At 43.6% G+C, this 19,335-nt stretch overlaps 1 protein-coding gene across 1 annotated transcript in view; it reads right to left on the bottom strand.

Moving 5' to 3' along the window:
* The window catches only part of osbpl5 (oxysterol binding protein-like 5), a 73,330-nt gene extending 54,669 nt beyond the window's left edge, over positions 1–18,661 (bottom strand). Inside the window, exons 1-2 of the mRNA XM_083654895.1 lie at positions 18,569–18,661; positions 1,689–1,752 (exon numbers count right to left, since the gene is read on the bottom strand). The gene's annotated coding sequence lies outside the window, so the exon portion shown is untranslated. The remainder of the gene's footprint in view (positions 1–1,688; positions 1,753–18,568) is intronic.
* Between the last annotated feature and the right edge of the window lie 674 nt (positions 18,662–19,335).

Below are 19,335 nucleotides of genomic sequence, written 5' to 3'. Positions count from 1 at the left end.
AAATGTGACAATCAGGTCACATCACCCAGCCCTAACCAAAGTCAGTCGCCCGAGTATTTATAACCCTAATCTCTACGCCGGCACACACTAAGGGAACACAACACTGTAGTAAATCAGATCATTTGTGTGGGTGTGTGCGTTAACAGACAAAAATGAGACAATAGTAGCCTGGGCGTGAGCTGCCCGGAAGAGTACAGGTTGAAACATCTTGCCTGGTTAATGTGTAACTTGCTGTTAAACCTCATAACAGATCGCACGGTTTCACGTGCCAAGATAAACAGCCTGGGCAAAGCGGAATGTAAACACTGCCTGACTTCTCACAACGACCACAGTACAGTTATAACCTGCTACCATCTTAGGGCCGCGAGGAACAGCTAAACTAAATCTCTCATTGACCGAAACCAGGACAGAGCGGAGACATCAAAAGTACATGCCATGTCCCTGGCTTCCATCTTTAGACCCAAAAAGTAGATGTGTTGAACAGCTGGCTGTCTCTCCACCGGCGCTGTTTGTACAACTAACCAACGTGGACGAAAACCTGCAACACTCTCCGTCCAGGAGAGACCAAAATACCCACTGTAGTAATGATGGGAGAGACTGTAACAAAATGAATAGTAACTAGTGATTACATGCTCTGTACCCCTGTATGTACTCCAGGGGCAAACTGCTTGTTTGAGGGCTTTGCATATTATGATATCTCTGACGTATCGTTGTGGAGCCAGCTGTCCTTGTGCAACCCCAAACACTCACTCCCTTCGAGGCCAGATGCACGTGACACGCCCTGTGTGCTTCTGTCAAAGTGGTTCTCTACTCTCGGGCCACATTCTGTTCCAACGTTGCAACACTGACACGTGGTCATCAAAGCAGCGCCGACGTGAGCGTTACTGGCCCAACTGATTTCCCTGATCCAAATAGCTGCACTTTTAAATCAAACCCTGGCACAAATGGAAAGTAAATGTACTAGTACACACCTTGAGGGACATGTCCTATTTCTCTGTGCTGCTGCTCGACCAAAAGTGAGTCACCCCTCTTGGCAAGATGGGGGTACCAGTGTGCTTTTACATCCATGTAACAATGATGACAGTGGACTGACACACAATGGTCACGTTATCCGCATTTTGACCTGTGTTTTACCACATGTTGAGACTGACGGCAGCATTAAGGTAGGGCCTTAAAGGTTTCTGTGATAACAGAATCATGGACCGAAGCATGTAAATGAGAATGAAAAAAAGAAGAAGCTATGACACAACTCTCATAGGCCCAATTAGGTGTGTGTGTGTGTGTGTGGGGGGGGGGGGGGGGGGTTGATGCTTAAGCCATGTGGGGGGGTGTCAAAAACCCTGTTTTTAACAATGACAGAAAAATCTGAAGGCCGTCTGTCATTTTAACATAGGTAATAATAGATTAAGATAGACTGTTTATGACCCTTTCTGTCAAAATGACAGGCAATGAGAAAATCTAATGCAACCTCTGCTGACACCCCTAAGAGACAACAGGCCCGAAAATAAAACAAGCACACCCATGTACGCAATCTACATGTGAGGTGTTACAAACCTGGACTCAGCACAGGTGTAAATGGTTTGATTAACTTAACCTAAAGTGGATATATACGGTGAAGCCCTTTTAACCGAGCTGGTGCATTATTAAGACCATTAAAGTGTAGGCCAGCAGGTGAGAGCACAGCTTACCTTTCACCTGAGCCGCAGGAGACACCGCATCTAGAAGCCTTGGTTGGAGCAGCCTGTCTCACACCTGCAGAGAAACAAACAGAGTAAGGTTTCACTCCAACTCCCATAGTACAAACAGACAAAATCCCTCCCTCCCTCCCTCCGTCCCGCCTTCCCATGCTCCTCCTGGTCACACCACCATAGCCTGTGCTGGAGAGGGCGGGGCCCCACCCAGCCTCTGCCCGTCCCAAGGGAGCCAAGCCAGGGAGCCGTTAACGTCTCTCTGGGCCAAACACACAGCCTGTTTGCTACCGCCCATACACGACACTGTCAGTCAATCACTGCTAGCTAATGTAGGGTTAGGGCCAACAGACCTGCTTTAGCCGTCTGTTGTGCTAACATCCAATCCAATTTGTGCACGATAAGGCCCTGAAATAAGTCATTCAAAGTGACAGTGAGTATGACTGATGATGATGGTGCTCCATTTTTAATGCCGTCTCATGGAAGGAAACAGGATTCTGTTCAGAGTATTTAGTGAGTCAATAGAACTACAGCAGCAGTTGCAGCCAAATGTACACACGCACACACACACACACACACACACACACACACACACACACACACACACCTAGAGCACTTACCCACACTAAACAAACACACACCCTAGTTGGAGGTTAATCCAGGAAAGCTTGAAGTGAGAAAAGGAGCCGGTGGATTGCTGCAGGCAGACATATTGGACACGTGCTGCTTGAAATGTTCTTTTTAAAATTGCATTCATGTCTCACTTTTGTTCTCCGTTGAAATACTGCTTAATCCTGTCTGTGCAAAGAACAATGCATTCTGGAACAGCTGGAATGTGTGATAAGCCACAAATTCAAAAAACAAAACACACATGATGTGCATGATGTGTGTGCACTGTGCAGTAGGGCTGGGCAATAACTGTGTAACTGTGTAAAAAACTATAACTACACTCCTTAAACCCCATAGTTATACTATAACTACACTCCTTAAACCCCATAGTTATACTATAACTACACTCCTTAAACCCCGTAGTTATACTATAACTACACTCCTTAAACCCCATAGTTATACTATAACTACACTCCTTAAACCCCATAGTTATACTATAACTACACTCCTTAAACCCCATAGTTATACTATAACTACACTCCTTAAACCCCATAGTTATACTATAACTACACTCCTTAAACCCCGTAGTTATACTATAACTACACCACTTATACCCCGTAGTTATACTATAACTACACTCCTTAAACCCTGTAGTCATACTATAACTACACTCCTTAAACTCCATAGTTATACTATAACTACACTCCTTAAACCCCGTAGTTATACTATAACTACACTCCTTAAACCCCGTAGTTATACTATAACTACACTCCTTATACCCCGTAGTTATACTATAACTACACTCCTGGTACCCGTAGTCATACTATAAGTACAGATCTTGTTACCCTCTAGTTAAAGTATTACTTCACTCCTTATACCCCGTAGTTATACTATAACTACACTCCTGGTACCCCGTTGTTATACTATAACTACATGCTTATTTGCGGGCTGGATTATTCTAAAGCGTTACCGAATTTATTGACAGATTTACACTCAAAATCTTTTCCGAGTTCCATGACTGGATGAATCCTGCCCATAATTCATCACAGTCGTACCGTAGTAGACCTAAAGACGACTTGGCCTGGATCTCTCAGACCAACACCAGTCATGGATCTAATAATAGCAAAGCAAAGAGTGTAAAATGGTCTGGACAGCAGGGGCAGAATCTGTACCTTTAAATCCCACTGCGGAGCAAAGGAGCAGGCAATAACACTTGAGCACATCTAACCTAAATAAGAAGTGGACTGAGAGAGAATCCCTGAGCTGACGGCGCTTGAGGGAGAAAGAGGGAGGGAGAGGGGAGGAGACAGGAGCCAAAGAGAGAAGGCGAGGAGGAGAAAATAGAGAGAGAGAAAGAGAGGCAGGAGAGAAGGAAGGAGTAGGCTAATTTAAGACAAGAAGATGGGCTGAGAGAGTTGTGAGATACTACTGGGCAGATTCAAACTAGTCTTGCCGCGGTAGTCGATGTCACCCGTGTTACACGGTGGTGGGGCGTACACCGATTACATAACATGCCCACCGGTAAGACCGTTTTTATGGAGGAAGAAGTGAAAGAAAAAACTCCGCCCGCTTGTGCCAGTTTCAGCGCGTGCCGGGGTAAATTAAAATGACAAACGCTCCCACTGGCTGACGCTGCTGCACTGTTCATCATCTCTGGTTAGACCAGCAAGTAACGTTAGTTATTAGGGCTGTGGCGATTCACTTATCTCCCGATTCGATACTATCACGATTCTTGGGTGCCGAATCGATTTATATTGCGATTCTTAAGTATTGCGATTCTACGATTATTGCGATTCGATATTACGATTTATTGCGATTTTTGTTTATTTTTTTCTTTTCTTTTTTCAGTTTGTTTGCTTTTTTACACTAGATTAGAACATGGGAAAAGTTGAATCATACACTAGAGACTGTATATTATATATCATGAGTAGGGCTGGGCGATATAGTTAAAAACAGGGGCGGACTGGGATCATAATTCAGGCCGGGCATTAGATACCAAGCAGGCCAGGCCGATATGGGCCAACGCGCGTGAAATTTGGGCCGTTTGAAGCCAGATTTGGGCCGTTTGAAGTCCAATTTTACAATGAGATGCACCCACTTTAACCCTGAAGTGTAATTATTACTTCAGACTAACTAATAAAGTAATAAAACCACTAGTAAACCAGTAGACGGCGCCTGGCCTGCTGTTCAGTGAGTGGCCTGACTGCAAGCACCCAAAAAAAAAAAAAAAAAAAAAAAAATTAAAATTTGCGATTATCGATTCTGGAATAAAAGATCGATCCAAAAAATCGTGACATTAAAAATCGCGATACTTAGGTGAATCGATTTTTTCCCCCACCCCTATTAGTTATACATGTTATGAGCACCAATTATGCCCCCCTCATACACATGTAGGTAAGACTTGTCTCTTAGCTAAGCCTGCGTGTGTATTCGGTTGTCATTGCAGGCCATCTCTGGAAATGTTTTTTTTTTTTACCACAGCTAAAAGTCGATGCTAACTTAGCATCAATGCTAGCAGGACTTACCCAGCTATGAACATAATTTAAGCTCCATTTTTCGTCCGGCACTTTTAGTTGACTATGTAAGCAAAGGACCCCAAAGGACCAATGCAGTTGTAAAAATTAGACATGCGGTCACCGTCGATGGGATGCCTCGCATTCTTGGTCCATATGAGGTGAATGATGTTACCAGAACGTCAAACAGGAGTCTCCGCTGATAGCAGAGAAGACACGTTCGTATTTGAGAGGTGGAGTGCGCATGGAAGTGAGTGTGCATGAGAGGAAGAGAAAGACATTGTGTGACCCACAAGCATTTGGGTCCCAACCGACACTAGTCTTTCATAGACACTCCTAGGCATAGCTGTCTAGGCTTGTCCTACTAGGCATAGCTGTCTAGGCTTGTCCTACATTTCCTCACACAGACCAGATTCTGAAGGATCTGGGCCCCGAGCCATCCCACAGTGCAATGGAGGAAAACCTAATGCCACGTAGCTGTGACGCATTCAGCATTCATTGCGTTTTGGCCAACCTCCACTGACTACGCTGTCCAATAATATGAAGTTGCCATGAAATTAATCATCAAGTAACTGGGCCAAATACGATTCAAGCAAGAGACACGGATAAGAAAAGCTAGTCTTGAGAACTGGTAGCTGGTAGAAAGTGTGTGCCACATGCAGCACATAACGCACGCTTCTCTGGAAGCAAATAACATAACAATTACATCAGAACATTGTGAGCCAGCCAACGGTTTCCTACCAGAGAGCCAAAAGTGATTCATGGGAAGGGTTTTGCATCAGAGAGTGCAGGCCACTGATTTATAGTTGTGTCTGAGGCTCAGTGGAGGGACACAATGGAGAAGAGACAAATAATACATTTAGGCTAGAACTGGCTGCTCCATGTGAGAATATAGCTGCTAAAAACTGAGGCTGAATAAATTGATACGAGTACCAAGATGAACAAGATGATGAGATTAGTTTTGAGATGAGATTATACTGATGTCTTCAACTTAGGCCAAGTGACCCAGAGACAGAGCCGTCTGTAAAAAATCAAGTCCTTACATATCCAAATCTGTACATATCTACATTATTTACAGTTAGGGATGCCCCGATCGATCGGCCAATTTTCAATGTAAATATGAGATTGGAGAATTCTGTTTTATGCTTTTTTTATGTGCCGATTGCCAAAACCGATTGATGACGCAAAGCACATGAGCCATTTTCGGTAGAGTCGGTCGCATGTAAAGTTGAAACCCAGCTGAAACATGTCGGCGGTGTCATTACAAAAATGTGTGCGACAGACAGACACACAACATCTGTAATGTTTGCCAGGATTAAACACCTTGTGGGAGAAGTAGCCATCCTTGCAGCTATTTATCAGCAGACAGCCGAGCGCGAGAGGAACCACGGCTTGTCATGTTTTCACATCATTTACTTCAGTAAATTTACTTCAGTTTGGTCGTGAGTGTCAGACCTCGTTGACCGAAGCTAGCTAATGTTAAAACAGCTGCCTCGAGGCAGCGGCTACTGGCAAGAGTGAACTCATATACAATACTGGTATAGCAGGCCAGCTTAAAAAAAACAACAACAAAACAAACAAACGACAACGACCGGCATGATGATCGGTATCGGGCAGATATTGCTCATAGGCGATCGGCAATCGTGACAAAAAACGTGATCGGTGATACATTGCATGCAAGGCCTATGGGCCCACTTCACATGCTTCATAAAGAACATAGAAGCATCATACGCTCATACCATCATACATATCGTACCTCTGTCCATAGAAGTATCTCCCCATCATAAGGTGGGCTCACGACCACGTCCCACCTATGTCCTTCCCAGAAGCCATCTAAGCTTCCATAATGAGGCAGTGGGACTCCACACCTTTAATAAGAGGCTTGAAAGGGATTGTGGGCGACTGAACATTTGAGAGAGGCGATGAGATGGACAGAGGCAGGGAGGGAGAGCACTTAACAGCCCGTGGTTGAAGGCAGGCACTGATTATAGACCTTCCTCTGCTTATAAAAAAGCATTTACAAGTCAAGCAGCTCATCAGGGGGCCCCTCCACCTCCCTCTTCATCCAGCCACCTACATCTCCACCTCATGTCCTTTGGCCTACTTAATCTGATGCAATCACTTAGGCAAGTGAAGGTAGACAGTCAAAAGACCTTCAAAAGTCAAATGAGAAGGTCGGCGTTTGTTTAGAAAGTAAGCCTTTTCAACGTGCGGATGATTAGGCTAACTCCTTCCTTTGGTCCTACATCTGATAGGCCCTAATCCGAGTGGATCATCATATAGGTGGATATTTACAAGTCAAAGTCAATGCCTTGGGTATACAGAGGTTGTTTGTTCAGCGAGGCCAAGCCAATAGGAAGACAAATAGACTATGTCTTAATCATTCTCCCTTCATGAACAACAGAAAAGTCAAAAGACTGGAACACAGGCTGGAGACAAAGTGAGCATTTCCCTTCCTAATGGCAGCAGATCAGGGCTCTAAGGAATGGAGCTGGGTCTAAGGGCACTTTAACAGTAAGTGCAATCAAATGCCTTACAGACTCATTATTGCTAGGGATGGGGCCGATCCCATCCAATATCGGGTGCCGATATTGGCACTAATTCACGAATCGGATCGGAATCGGATTTTTTTTTTTTGCAATTCCAGCGCTGGCCGTAATTTGCCCATGTATAATAGTATCCTTCTTTGCCTTGTATATTTTGCTTAATTTTGTCTGCCTTTTGGAAGGTATATTTTAAAAATAAATCTTTAATTGGCCAAAATCTTTGCCTATACTGTATATTCAAGAAAAATATCGGTATCGGCAGATATCCAAATTCAGGTATCGGAATCGGATCGGAAGTGAAAAAATGTGGGTCGGTGCATCCCTAATTATTGCTCAGACCTATGTCCTCCTCCCGTGGGGCCCAGTGTCTGTGCCGAATAAAATAAAACGATATATAAAAAGACAACTGATATTTGAGTACTAGCGACAAGGGACCAAGAGTCAACAACAGCACCAAGCTAAAACAGGCCCCACTACATCACAATACTTGCTTGGGAACTGATGATGATGACGAGGATGATGAGGATCATCGTCTCTGGACCTGTCGCTTGTTCAGACAAGACAAAAACAGACTACCGTAAATTCCGGACTATAAGCCGCGGCTTTTTTCCCGTTTTTTGGCCCCTGCGGCTTATATAACGGTGCGTCTTATCTATGGATTTTTTCAGAAAAAAAAAAAAAAATACAAATAAAATCTCTCTTTTTTAGCACTCTTTCTAACTATAAATCCACTTCTGTTTTAATTTCCTCTCTTGCCCTCTTTTCACCACACCGCGGACACTGTGTGCACTGTAAAAATAAACAACGGTGGTGTTGTGTTATGTTGTTTTGTTGAAATGTTACGGTAATACGGTAAATGGGAGCTTCCTCAAACAGCCATCTCTTTCCCGACAATCCCCTCTGTGCGTGACCACTTACATATGGTAATTACGGTAAGCAAACGGCCACTCTGCCATCAACTCCCTCCCCCGACTACCAGGAGAAAATCACAAACTTCGGCGAATTCACACAAAGGAAGATCAAGGAATATTCCATCGAACCGGAGCAGATCATAAATATGGATGAAGTGCCTTTGACGTTCGACCTGCCACTCACTCGGACTGTTAACAAGAAGCGCCCTGGAGGATTCTTTCACCAAAAAAAAGCTTTGCTCGTTCTCGACAGCATGAGAACGAGCAGTAGAAGCAACACTCTCACTTACCATGGGGAAGGTACGCAGAAATTCACACGACGCAGCCTCCAAGTTGAAAGCAGTCAATCTCGCATTAAAAGAGGGAAACAGAGCAGCCGCGCGTAACCTGGGCATCGATGAGTCAATGGTGAGGCGTTGGACGGTGCAGCAGGAGGAACTGTCTCAGCACGGAATATTATAGGAGTGTGAAAACATCCACAATCACCAACGGGTTCCAAAACGCTGGACTGCTGCGGGATGAAGAGGATGCCGCCACAGCTGGCGCTGAGGGCCGTCAGAGGCTTCAGAGGCTGTTCGATGCCGACAGTGATGAAGAGGAGTTCGTTGGTTTTGAGTGACAATGAAGGAGAGAGGAGAGTGGTTGACGAAGCCACCCTGAACCTGTTCGTTTCCGACACTGAAGATGAGGACTTTGGTGGTTTCAGTACGCAGGAAGAAGAGGAAGACGAGGATTAGTGACTTGACTTCTCTGGTTACAGGTTTGCTGCACATATAGCCTATTGTTGTGTGATTTTGTCTGGGGATTAGTGACCTGACTTTTGTTTTGTTTTGTTGAAATGTTAATAAATGGGAGCTTCCCCAAACAGCCATCGCTTTCCCGACATTCCTCTCTGTGCACGAACCCTTTCATATGGTAATTAAACATCAAAACACCCGCGGCTTATAGACCGGTGCGGCTTATAGAAGAAAAAAATAGTCAATTTTGGTCCCGCGGCTTATAGACCGGTGCGTCTTATAGTCCGGAATTTACGGTATTAAGAAATATCCTGTTCCGGTGGCACATGTGAAATGGCCGCAAAGCTGGAAGATTTCACCCACAGGCCACAGCCAAACGAATGTAAACACAAAGAAAATGTATCATCTGGCCTCAGTTTGTCTCCAATGTCTAGTAGCCCTGGCATAATGGCTTGCTGTGAAAATGCATTCCTGAATGTGCATGTTTGTTATTGATAAGCAACTGCTCCACAGTGGTTTCATAGAACAGCCTTTGCAAGCACTGCCTTGGCCTTTCTTCCTTTAGAGAAAAGCCAAAGTTACGGCCTATGTCCGCCGCCTGCGTTACGGCTCTGTGCAGCTGCCTGCCCTGAACACACCCACACTCATGTCATCTGTCAGACGCATGCGGGATCTTTCCCGGCAGTTTTACCGGATCAGCACGGAACCGTAACGCATCTGGTGTACATCATTGGGTTCAATTATTAAACTAGATTTTGTTATGTTATGCATAACACAGGGTACATTAACATGATCCTCCACCGCTAAATATGAAACCAGAAACAGACACTAATAGACATTCTAATAATCACCCAAATATGATAAATGAAGCATGAATGGCAATTCATCTGTATCATTTCAGTTGAGTTCTTGTTCTTGAATCAGGCTGAGTTTCATCACTAAATCGGTTAGCAGCCTTATCAGGCATCCTTATCAAGCACCTGTTGCTCATGTCCAGGTTAACGATGGTTACTGGATGGTTCCCCCAACAATTCATGTCAATCTCTTTCTTGGCAGTGTGCTGGGATACAGCGCTCCCCACTCCCCAGTGCACTGCCAGCGTTTAAGTGGCAAGAAAAGATGCTATATGTACACAAGCCCTATGACTGTAGTGCAGTAGTGCACGTGATGGGCCATGGAGTGTAGTGCACGTGATGGGCCATGGAGTGTAGTGCACGTGATGGGCCATGGAGTGTAGTGCACGTGATGTCCACCCTCTGAAACCTGAGGTCTTTCTGGGAGCTGCTTGGCAGAGACAGCCACGCTGGAGTATCACAAGTTTCCTTTTAGTGTAATCTAACACAGTGGCACTTTTCCCGCTGCGCCAGCCTCCTCCAGTAGCAGAACTGCTACTGCACACAGTCTCACCAACACACACACATAAATGCTGCTAACACTCGAAAATGGGGAGGAAACTTTTTTCTACTAAAACAACAACAGAGGTGTGATATTACCCCATTAATAGGACTTGATTAAGAATCAGCAGCCGATGACATACTGTAGGTGCCACTTGTCATGTCAACACCAGGTCCCAAAATCACCAGAGCCATCTCCACCAAGCCTGTGCAGAGCCATGATGACCCTCCAACATGCAATGACGGTCAGCAGCAGGGCAGACTGTGCAAAAAAATGATATGAAATTTACAAAAAGAAAAAAGAATAGATCAAGAATCAATATTGTGGAAAAATATCACATACAGTATGGGCAAATATTGCGATATTCGATAATATTTTTGAAAATCAGCCCAAGCCTACCCATTGGCTGTTTGCATTTTGAAAGTTCTGTTCAACGTTTCACGTTAATGCATACATTCGGGAACACTGTGAGAGATGAGACAGGAGGGGGATCTTTCTTCCACTTTCTCCTTGTAAACAAACCTACCACTTCCGGGTCACTCACTAGTACGACACATGCAATTTCCTCTCCAAAATAAATAATTTAGCTAACAGTTAATGTTCTCTCAGTTAATGTTACAATAGGACCCGCCTTCTGTCAATGGCATCCAAAATGTGGAAAACAAAACCAAGATGCTTCTGCCAGCTATAGACTGTTTCGACTTGACAACATAAAGATTCTAAATTTCCCCCAGCTTACTTCCCGTTGCATTGTTTGCTAGTACAATTGACAGGAAATAAGGAAGGTTTCAAACGGTTCCCTAGCAACACAATTCCATGAAAATCATCAGGCACTTTTCACATCATCATAGTAACAGCTGAGAAACAGGTGCATCAAATTCCTGTTGACAGCTCTGGCCTTCACTAAATCTATCCACAACCTTCTTTACTGGGAGTCATTTGTAATAATGTATCATCCCCAAGCCATGTGTATTTTTTAACAAATATGTACAGGCAAGAACGTACACACAACATAAACATATAATACAGTGCCTAAATATATGCAGCTCTGCCCTATATACATGTTACTCTTAATGCTTTCATAATCATGATAGAAAAACCAAACAAAATAAATGTTTCACCATTTCTACAACAATTTGCACAAAATCTTACAATAATACTGTGGTATTTTGCATGGTCTGAATTCACAGAATCTGGGTTATAAAAGGGACCCTTTTAAAGTTGGCAAGCAGCAGCCCCATACACTAAGCTACAGGTTCAGTGAGAGGAGGATATCGATTGCAGAGGCGCTGCTGTGAGAACCGTCTTCCAGCCACTGCCTCTGTAAAGGGAAGAGGACCATCCTAAACAACCTCTCTATATGCACACGCACACACACACACACACACACACACACACATGCGCGCGCGCGCGCGCGCTAAGACCACCCAAACCAGCAGCCTGGGAACAAACGTCAGGGGTCAGGGGTCAGTCATAAACCCTGACTAATAGCCCTCTATTAGTTGGTCCCTATGACAGAAATAGTGGACTATTTAGTGTGTCGCCATTTTTTTTATACTGTTTACTTTTCTCAACTGTTAATCTCTGTTATTCTCAACTGTCCACTATAAAATACCCACAATGCACAGCGATTTCTAGCGAACGTACCCTACATTTTCACCAGTATACCACAATGTGGCCGTCTTTACTGAAGGAGAAGAAGAACGTTTTTAAGCACGATGGTGGGAGCAGGAGAAGTCAGGGCTGCCTGCGCTCATTTTGTTTATATATCTAAGTAGTTAGCTGCCTTTTCTGTATTTAACACCTTAGTAGTCCAGCTTGTGTACATTTTCTAATAAGTGCCATTACGTGATACTGGGCACGGATTGCTTGCGTCACATGAATACCCGGCGCATCTTGTGACGCTATGATCTTCAGAAAAATAAATCTGTGTACTAGTGTCTGAAACTCATTTGATCGTTCCCCATATAGTTCACTATATGATAAACACTATATGGGAATAGTGAGTGAGTGAATGAGTGAACCATTCCCATATAGTGTTTATCATATAGTTCACTATATGATAAACACTATATGGGAATAGTGAGTGAGCGAATGAGTGAACCATTCCGAACGCGGCTTATGTCTGTGTGAGCCATTGAGTGTAAAAAAAAATGGACAGGATATGTGTTCTCTAGCAGTGAGGCCAAAGCATCTTAGATCGCCGCCCTGGCAGTCGGTCCCAGTTTAGGCCACAAGTCGCACCTCCGCCATGTTACTGGATGGGAAATGAGCCAAACGAAACAATCAAAGTACACGTCAGATTTTTCTTTTCCTAAGGTGGTTTCTATCATTTTAGGTCGTTCTTATCACGCTAATGTATGTTCAAGTGGTCATTTTTCTGATCAGTTTGTTTTTAAGTAGTTATTTGACTATATAAAAAGGGTTGATTGACAGCTGTGACAGCCAGTCTCAAGCCGTCACCGGCAGCTCCCCTCATGACAGTACGTGTGTTCAGGAACAGCAACAGTTGCGCAGGGTTTTTCCTGCATAGAGAATTCAATACTTTCGTCAAATTCCGTGCCACCTCCAGCTCTTGACAAAACTCTGACAGGTGTCTTCATGGACAACTATTTTCTAACAAGCGTTGCACTCGGTGGATTTCTGTCATTTGTAATTTCGGCAAATTAGGTGATTCTCTGATAGGGGTGCCTTTTGCGTTTTTTTGTTTTTGTTTTTATCTCAAATAATGGGATTTTCTGATGACTACATCTGATAGTGGAAGTGGACTAGGTAAACCTTTGGGAAAGTACATTTTACCACCTCAGGCATGAAATCCCACAAATGAATAGGAATTTATGTGTTATATTTACAATATGTTACGGGGTGGAATGTTACAGGGTTAAACCGTTTGGCTAATAGTAGCCATAACTCCATAGGTAGCTAAGACATTTATTAGCACCACATGGCATTAGTAATTTGTCCCTAACATAATGTTTACTATCGTTTAGTCATATAACAGAATTGAACTGTTGAGCCTGACAATCTCAACCTGACAATAAATAATAACCTTGAAAACACGTGTATTTCTTATTTTATTCACAGGGAAATTAGTTTTACTTGTTCTTTTCCAGTGGGAAAGAATGTCATTCCGTGAGAGGAGGAACCTGCTTCTTTGAGACATATAAAGGCCAAGTTACAGCTGTAAAGTGACTTAGGGCAAGAACAACAAAAAGTCCACCAGAGCAGCAGAAGGGGGGGGAATGATCTTGGCACAGCGGAGGCTGCTAAAAAGTGCGTTAGCTCTCTGGGGGCAAAGAGAGCCAGAGACTATATGGAGCAGTATTAGCCTAGATTCCCCCACTAGATGCCGGGGAAAGCATTTGGGTCTCAGGGGAGCTGGAACAGCACCGAGCCACTTATCAAACCCTGGAGCAGGACGCTCCTATAGTAAAGAGCTGTCAGGTTACATTTCATTGTTTCAGGTACACCAAATAATAAAGCCAGTGTGCCGCTCCAAGGGAAAAGCACACCAAGGATTAACAGTTGCACCAAAGACACGCAAACGGAAGCATGCGAAAGTGATGAAGAGGTTTGAAATGCACATGTGTGTACAGCCATTGCCAGCTGCTGGGTTTCAAAGAGGGGATCTCTATCAGCATCCATACTGCTCAACAGGCTCCCTGGTATCCAGGACTTCCCTCATGACACAGTCAGCCAGATAAAGCTGAAGATCCAGCGGGTCTTCTTCCAAAGCAAGTCTTTGTCAAGGCTTTGCGGTGCTCAACTGAGGTTCCAGAGACAGATTAGCAACTCGCCAAACGCTGATATTGACCTCAGAGTGGTGACCTCAGGTGGTGGCTCCTGCGGTAGAGGTCCATAGAGATCTACAGTACGTGTTTAGGCATGGTGGGGTTTTTTTTTTTTTGTATTCCTCAGAACAGCATGAGAGTTGGGACATCTGTTGCTGTAACTTCCTGCTAGAAAAGGCAATGCTAAAAGATTTCGGCACTCGCCGGCCTCACAAAGTGACTTCACGCTCGCCTCATCCCTCTCTTTCCCATGTGTCATTCCTGGCAGAGGAAAGCCACAGTTCTAGTTGATAGGCTTAGGGAGCAACACCATTAAATCTCCCTGCCTGATTAGTGCAGAGCAGGTTCTCACACAGCACAGCCAGGCCTTTAGATAGATGAGAACAGATCAGCACAGCAAACCTCCCTTCAATACGAAAACCTCAGTGAGCCCACATTTCATACGCTCGAAAAACTCATCTCAAAACTGTGCCTAGATAGAGACATGTTGGAGTAGAAAATTTAAAATCAATCTAATGAAAGGAAAGATAAATATGTATAGCTAGCTACTAGGGCTGCAATTACTCCACAATCATGAAAACAAGATCAAAATGGAGATAAAACGTGCCATAGGGCTGGGCAATAATTCAATATTATCGTTTATGGTGTTTCAGTGGAATCATCTCGTGATGACATGAAGATATTTTAAAGAGATACTAAACACGGCCCAGAATCAGAGATCTCAGCTCTGACGTTTGTCATTTAATTTTTCAAAAAAGGCACATTTTGATTAGCCGGGATTCAGACTTTAGAATCGGCCCACTCCACATTTTGATAGGATGAACGCTGGTGGGGAGTGCATAGTGCAGCAGAGCAAATGGGAGAGCTATGTGGCGTTCATGCTTGCACATGCGCATGTGTCATTCAGAGCCCTCCTCCGATCACATGGCTATTCGCTCCGGGGACCTCCAGAGGATCCCCTGGCTTCCAGCGTGACTGTCAGCTGGGGGAGGCTCTCTGCGTGCAGCTGTACACCGTGCAGACAGCAGGGACAGATATTTTGACAGTTTGGCTGGCTCTTCATTGCGATGATTTTAACATTGGCGAATAATATGCGGAAGCACCAGCCAGCCAGTCAGCAGGTCTGTGCAATGCATTTATCACTGTTGAAATGTGACCACCATGGTGCTAACCAACACACCGCACTAGCGAAAAGCCTGTACATGGGGTGGTTACATCTCCTGATTATAAAGCAACCCAATCGCCAGAATAAAAGATTGGCTTTTTCCATGTCTGAAAACCAGGATATGTACAAATATCAACATAAATTTGAATATATACCCTATAGCAGCCTACTATAATGTTATAATCATGTTTTCCTGAGCAAGCCAGGCTATTACCTGAAATAGCTTGGCAAAATGATGATATTCAAAAAGTTCCTCTCCTGTGTCTGTCTCTCTCCCTCCCTCTCTCCATGAATGAATGAATGAATGGATGAATATTTTATTTTCGTGTCTGGCTGCACGCAGCCCATCCCTTACGGGATTATTCAGACACATTTTAAAGACAACAATTGTTTCCAGTGCAACACACTGACACAAAATAATAAACATTATAAATACAATATATGACTCCAATCAGACCTACACTTTTTTTTTCCCCTTTTCTAACTATTCAAGATAGAGTGAAGGAGGGCAAGAAAAAGAAAAAGGATGTTAGCGGCTAGACAAGATGATGCTATTTACAATACAAACCACGTGAAGAATGCTTAGAAATGAAACCATGTTGGTATGATCTATCTACAGTGCCACTATGCATAAGTTAGATGTTTCCTTCTGTTCCAGGCTTTATGGATATAATTAGATATTGCAAATGTATGGTTATTAAATAACAATTTAGAGCTATTTGGAGCTTTAACATAGCTTTTGTTGCACCCAAATTAAGCACTTTTAAATGAAAATTAAGCTACTTTTGCAATGTAGTGAAATAAAAGTTTTGAAAATGTGGTGGCGCGTTGTGTACTGTCAAGTGTACATACAGTATAATGGCTCGGGGAACGGTCCGGCCACCGGCCCGTCCCCTTGGGTTTCTGACAATGTGGCCCCTGAACAATTTAGTTGAATAGGGTTTAGACTAACTTTTAAGAAGAAAAATAAGGGAAAAAATGTAATTCACGGCATATTAATAATTCATATGGCATATTATTACAATACAACAATACTGGTGTTGACAGTAATAGAAGGTGCCAAATCATTCAAAACAATAAGCATTTTGCTTTTAGGAGCATTGTGCCAGCGTGCAGCGCTGTTCCAAAAACGTGTCAACGTGTGTCGTTGCCTGGGAAACGCACATCCCATAATACAACTGTTCGCATCGCATCCCATAATAGTATGATGATACTTGGGATGCCATTGCGAACATAGTCGCGAACAGGTTAGCTAAAGGTTTAGCGTCGCTAGCGACAGCCCCCACCATTGCGGTCGGGGTACGTTTCGAAATCCCTCCAGGCCTGAAAGATTTTCTAGGGGAAACACTGTATCGTGATTATCCTTTTGAGTTTTGACCATAATCTTACAGTCCTAATAGCTACTTTGACCTGGTAGAAAACATAGGAGGAGGACAGACCACAAATGGCTGTATTTTATGGATCTCTTGGCCTATTTCCATGTGCTCGTCATTATTATTGACTTTCAAATGCCTGATGTGTTACCAACTCTGCTACTGCAGTCATTTTGCGGCCATTCAATATCAGATCGATTTTTTCCAATGCCAGTCTGAATCTGCCAGAGAATTCTAAAGTTGGACAGAGCCCTTTATAGCCGAAATATTCGGCATATCCTGCTCTGAATATGGAGTGTCCAAGTCCAGACAGATGTGGAAAGAAGGGGGCAACAAGGCAAATATGACCAGAAGAAGAAAAAAAAATGTGAACAAGAGCCAGGTTGTTGCACAGCATTCTCACCCAGCTGTGATGTTCCCAATGTCACCAAACATTTCACTTCTTCTCACACTGTGGTAATCATTTCCATTTGTGCTTAGACTTAGACTTTGTCTTCTCTTCACATTATTTTTCCAGTATTTTCTGCTACATGTTCCAGTAAAACCTTACCTATTAACTAAAGTGCACCACTGTGTTATTCTCCCCGTTAGCAGAGCCTATAACTACACCCAATGCCACACAGTTGAAGATGAGCTCCTCCATCTCTAAGGGCCGGAAGAGATGGATCTTGGTGAAATGGCACAAGTGACATCTCCACATTTAGTAATGATCTCATCAAGATCAGATATCATAAACCTCTGTTCTAGTCATGTGTTGAGGCATCCCCAACATGTGAGTTCTCACTCATACTCATACCATAACATCAGCACTGAGCACTTCAATATTAGCTAGGAGATGAGGACTTAGCAGAAAAAAGCTTGTTGACAGCCATCATGTGTTGGTAGTGAACACATGAGAAAGGTTACAGCTTTGGCAGCACACCAGCAACAGAGGGGTAAACGCTATTACCGCTGCAGAGATGTCTTGGCCTGCACAGCATGTATTTGACATTGAAGTGTCTACAGCCCTATGTCTCTATATACAGTACAGTCATCTGCAATTAGGCGTCATTTCATGGGATACATCGTGCATGACATGCTCTTGTGCTGCAATGCAAATGTTACACTATCGTAGTGTATCGACATTGGTTTGTTGAGGTTATTAACAAGTAATTGCTTATGCTATGGTTAGCTTGCATATGACTAGTTAATCTGCTCTGTCACCATCATGCGTTTGACATGTTATCCAATCTGCTGCTGGTCAAATCATTAACTGCTACACTAGACAGCTGGGTATACTAAAATGGTCAGGTATTTAACAAATAGTATGAGAAAATCCCACAAAGCTACCCGCCCTTGCCTGTCATCATAGCCAGCGCAGACATCGGCTAGGTTCATGGTTGCCATGCAAACAAGTGACAACCAAGCTGCAACCGCATGGGGCATCGTCCGTTCAGCTAACGCGCTAATGTGTTGCTGTAGGTTTACTTATATAGTAACGTCACGTCACTACTAGTAACCGTTACCCAGCCAGCCGGTAACCCGACCGAAATCAATACTACGGTACTACCACTACCACCACCACTCACCAAATACTTCCAAATGCTGTCTCGCTATCTAACTTTACATGTAAAAATTGATGTGTGGATAATGGATATTGAAAAAAACACCGCCGTGCCAGGCGGACAGACAATGCTAACGTGTTGAGCCCCGCTAGCTAGCTAGCACGTAATTTAAACATCTGTTAGCATTTAAAGAAAAGCAAGTAATGTTAACGCCAACTAAAAATAGCAAGTTGTGTTTCTCGCCGTGTGGATTCGATATCATCAGATGGAAAAACATTAGTTGAAGATAAACTTACTCTGTGTCGATTACGGTAACTCGCAAGCAGTTTTAGACCTTCCTTCACAGTCCTCCACTCTTAGCACAGCTTCATGGCACGGGGTCTGGCCACTGTAACCAGGCTGAGAGCAGCGGGCTATGGCAGACGGCTGGAGGGAGGCGTCTGGTCAACAGAGAGCTGTGTTGTGTGGCGTGGACTGGATCCTCCTGCCTGCCTGCCTGCCTGCGGTTCATGTGGCTCCTGCAGCGAGCTCTGGCGACGCCAGCGGTTACAGCTGCGTACTGCAACTGTCCAAGTTACATTTTGTAACGCTGAACAGGGCATTATTATTCAGTCAAAGTTTGATGCTAAGGAGTCTAGATGCTAAGTAATATTAAGCGCCTAAGAGATATTAATAGTCAAATAAGTAGTAGCCTGCTCCAGCACAACATAATTACTTACAGCGACACTTTTACTAGACTGTCTGTATCAGACATACATACAGACATATATGTTTTGTGGTAACACTTTACAATAAGGTGCACAACATTTACAGTACTAGGTACTAGGGAACTAATGAGGAACTAACTATTAGTTAATGGTTAGTTAATTGTCAGTTTGTGAGTATAGTAGTTAATCATTAGTTAATCATGGCTTAATTATTACCTGTCCATTAATTACTCTTTTGGTGTACCCTATTGTAAAGTGATGCATCATAGTTAGTAGTTCATGAGTACTGAATCATTACCTGTCCATTAGGGTGAAACATCATACAGAGTAGTTCATGAGTACTGAATCATTACTTA

The sequence above is a fragment of the Poromitra crassiceps genome (assembly GCF_964638095.1).
Source record: "Poromitra crassiceps genome assembly, chromosome: 18".
Lineage (NCBI taxonomy): Eukaryota > Metazoa > Chordata > Actinopteri > Beryciformes > Melamphaidae > Poromitra > Poromitra crassiceps.
The sequence above is the reverse complement of the archived record's forward strand: the minus strand, read 5'-3'. Positions and strand labels throughout refer to the sequence as shown.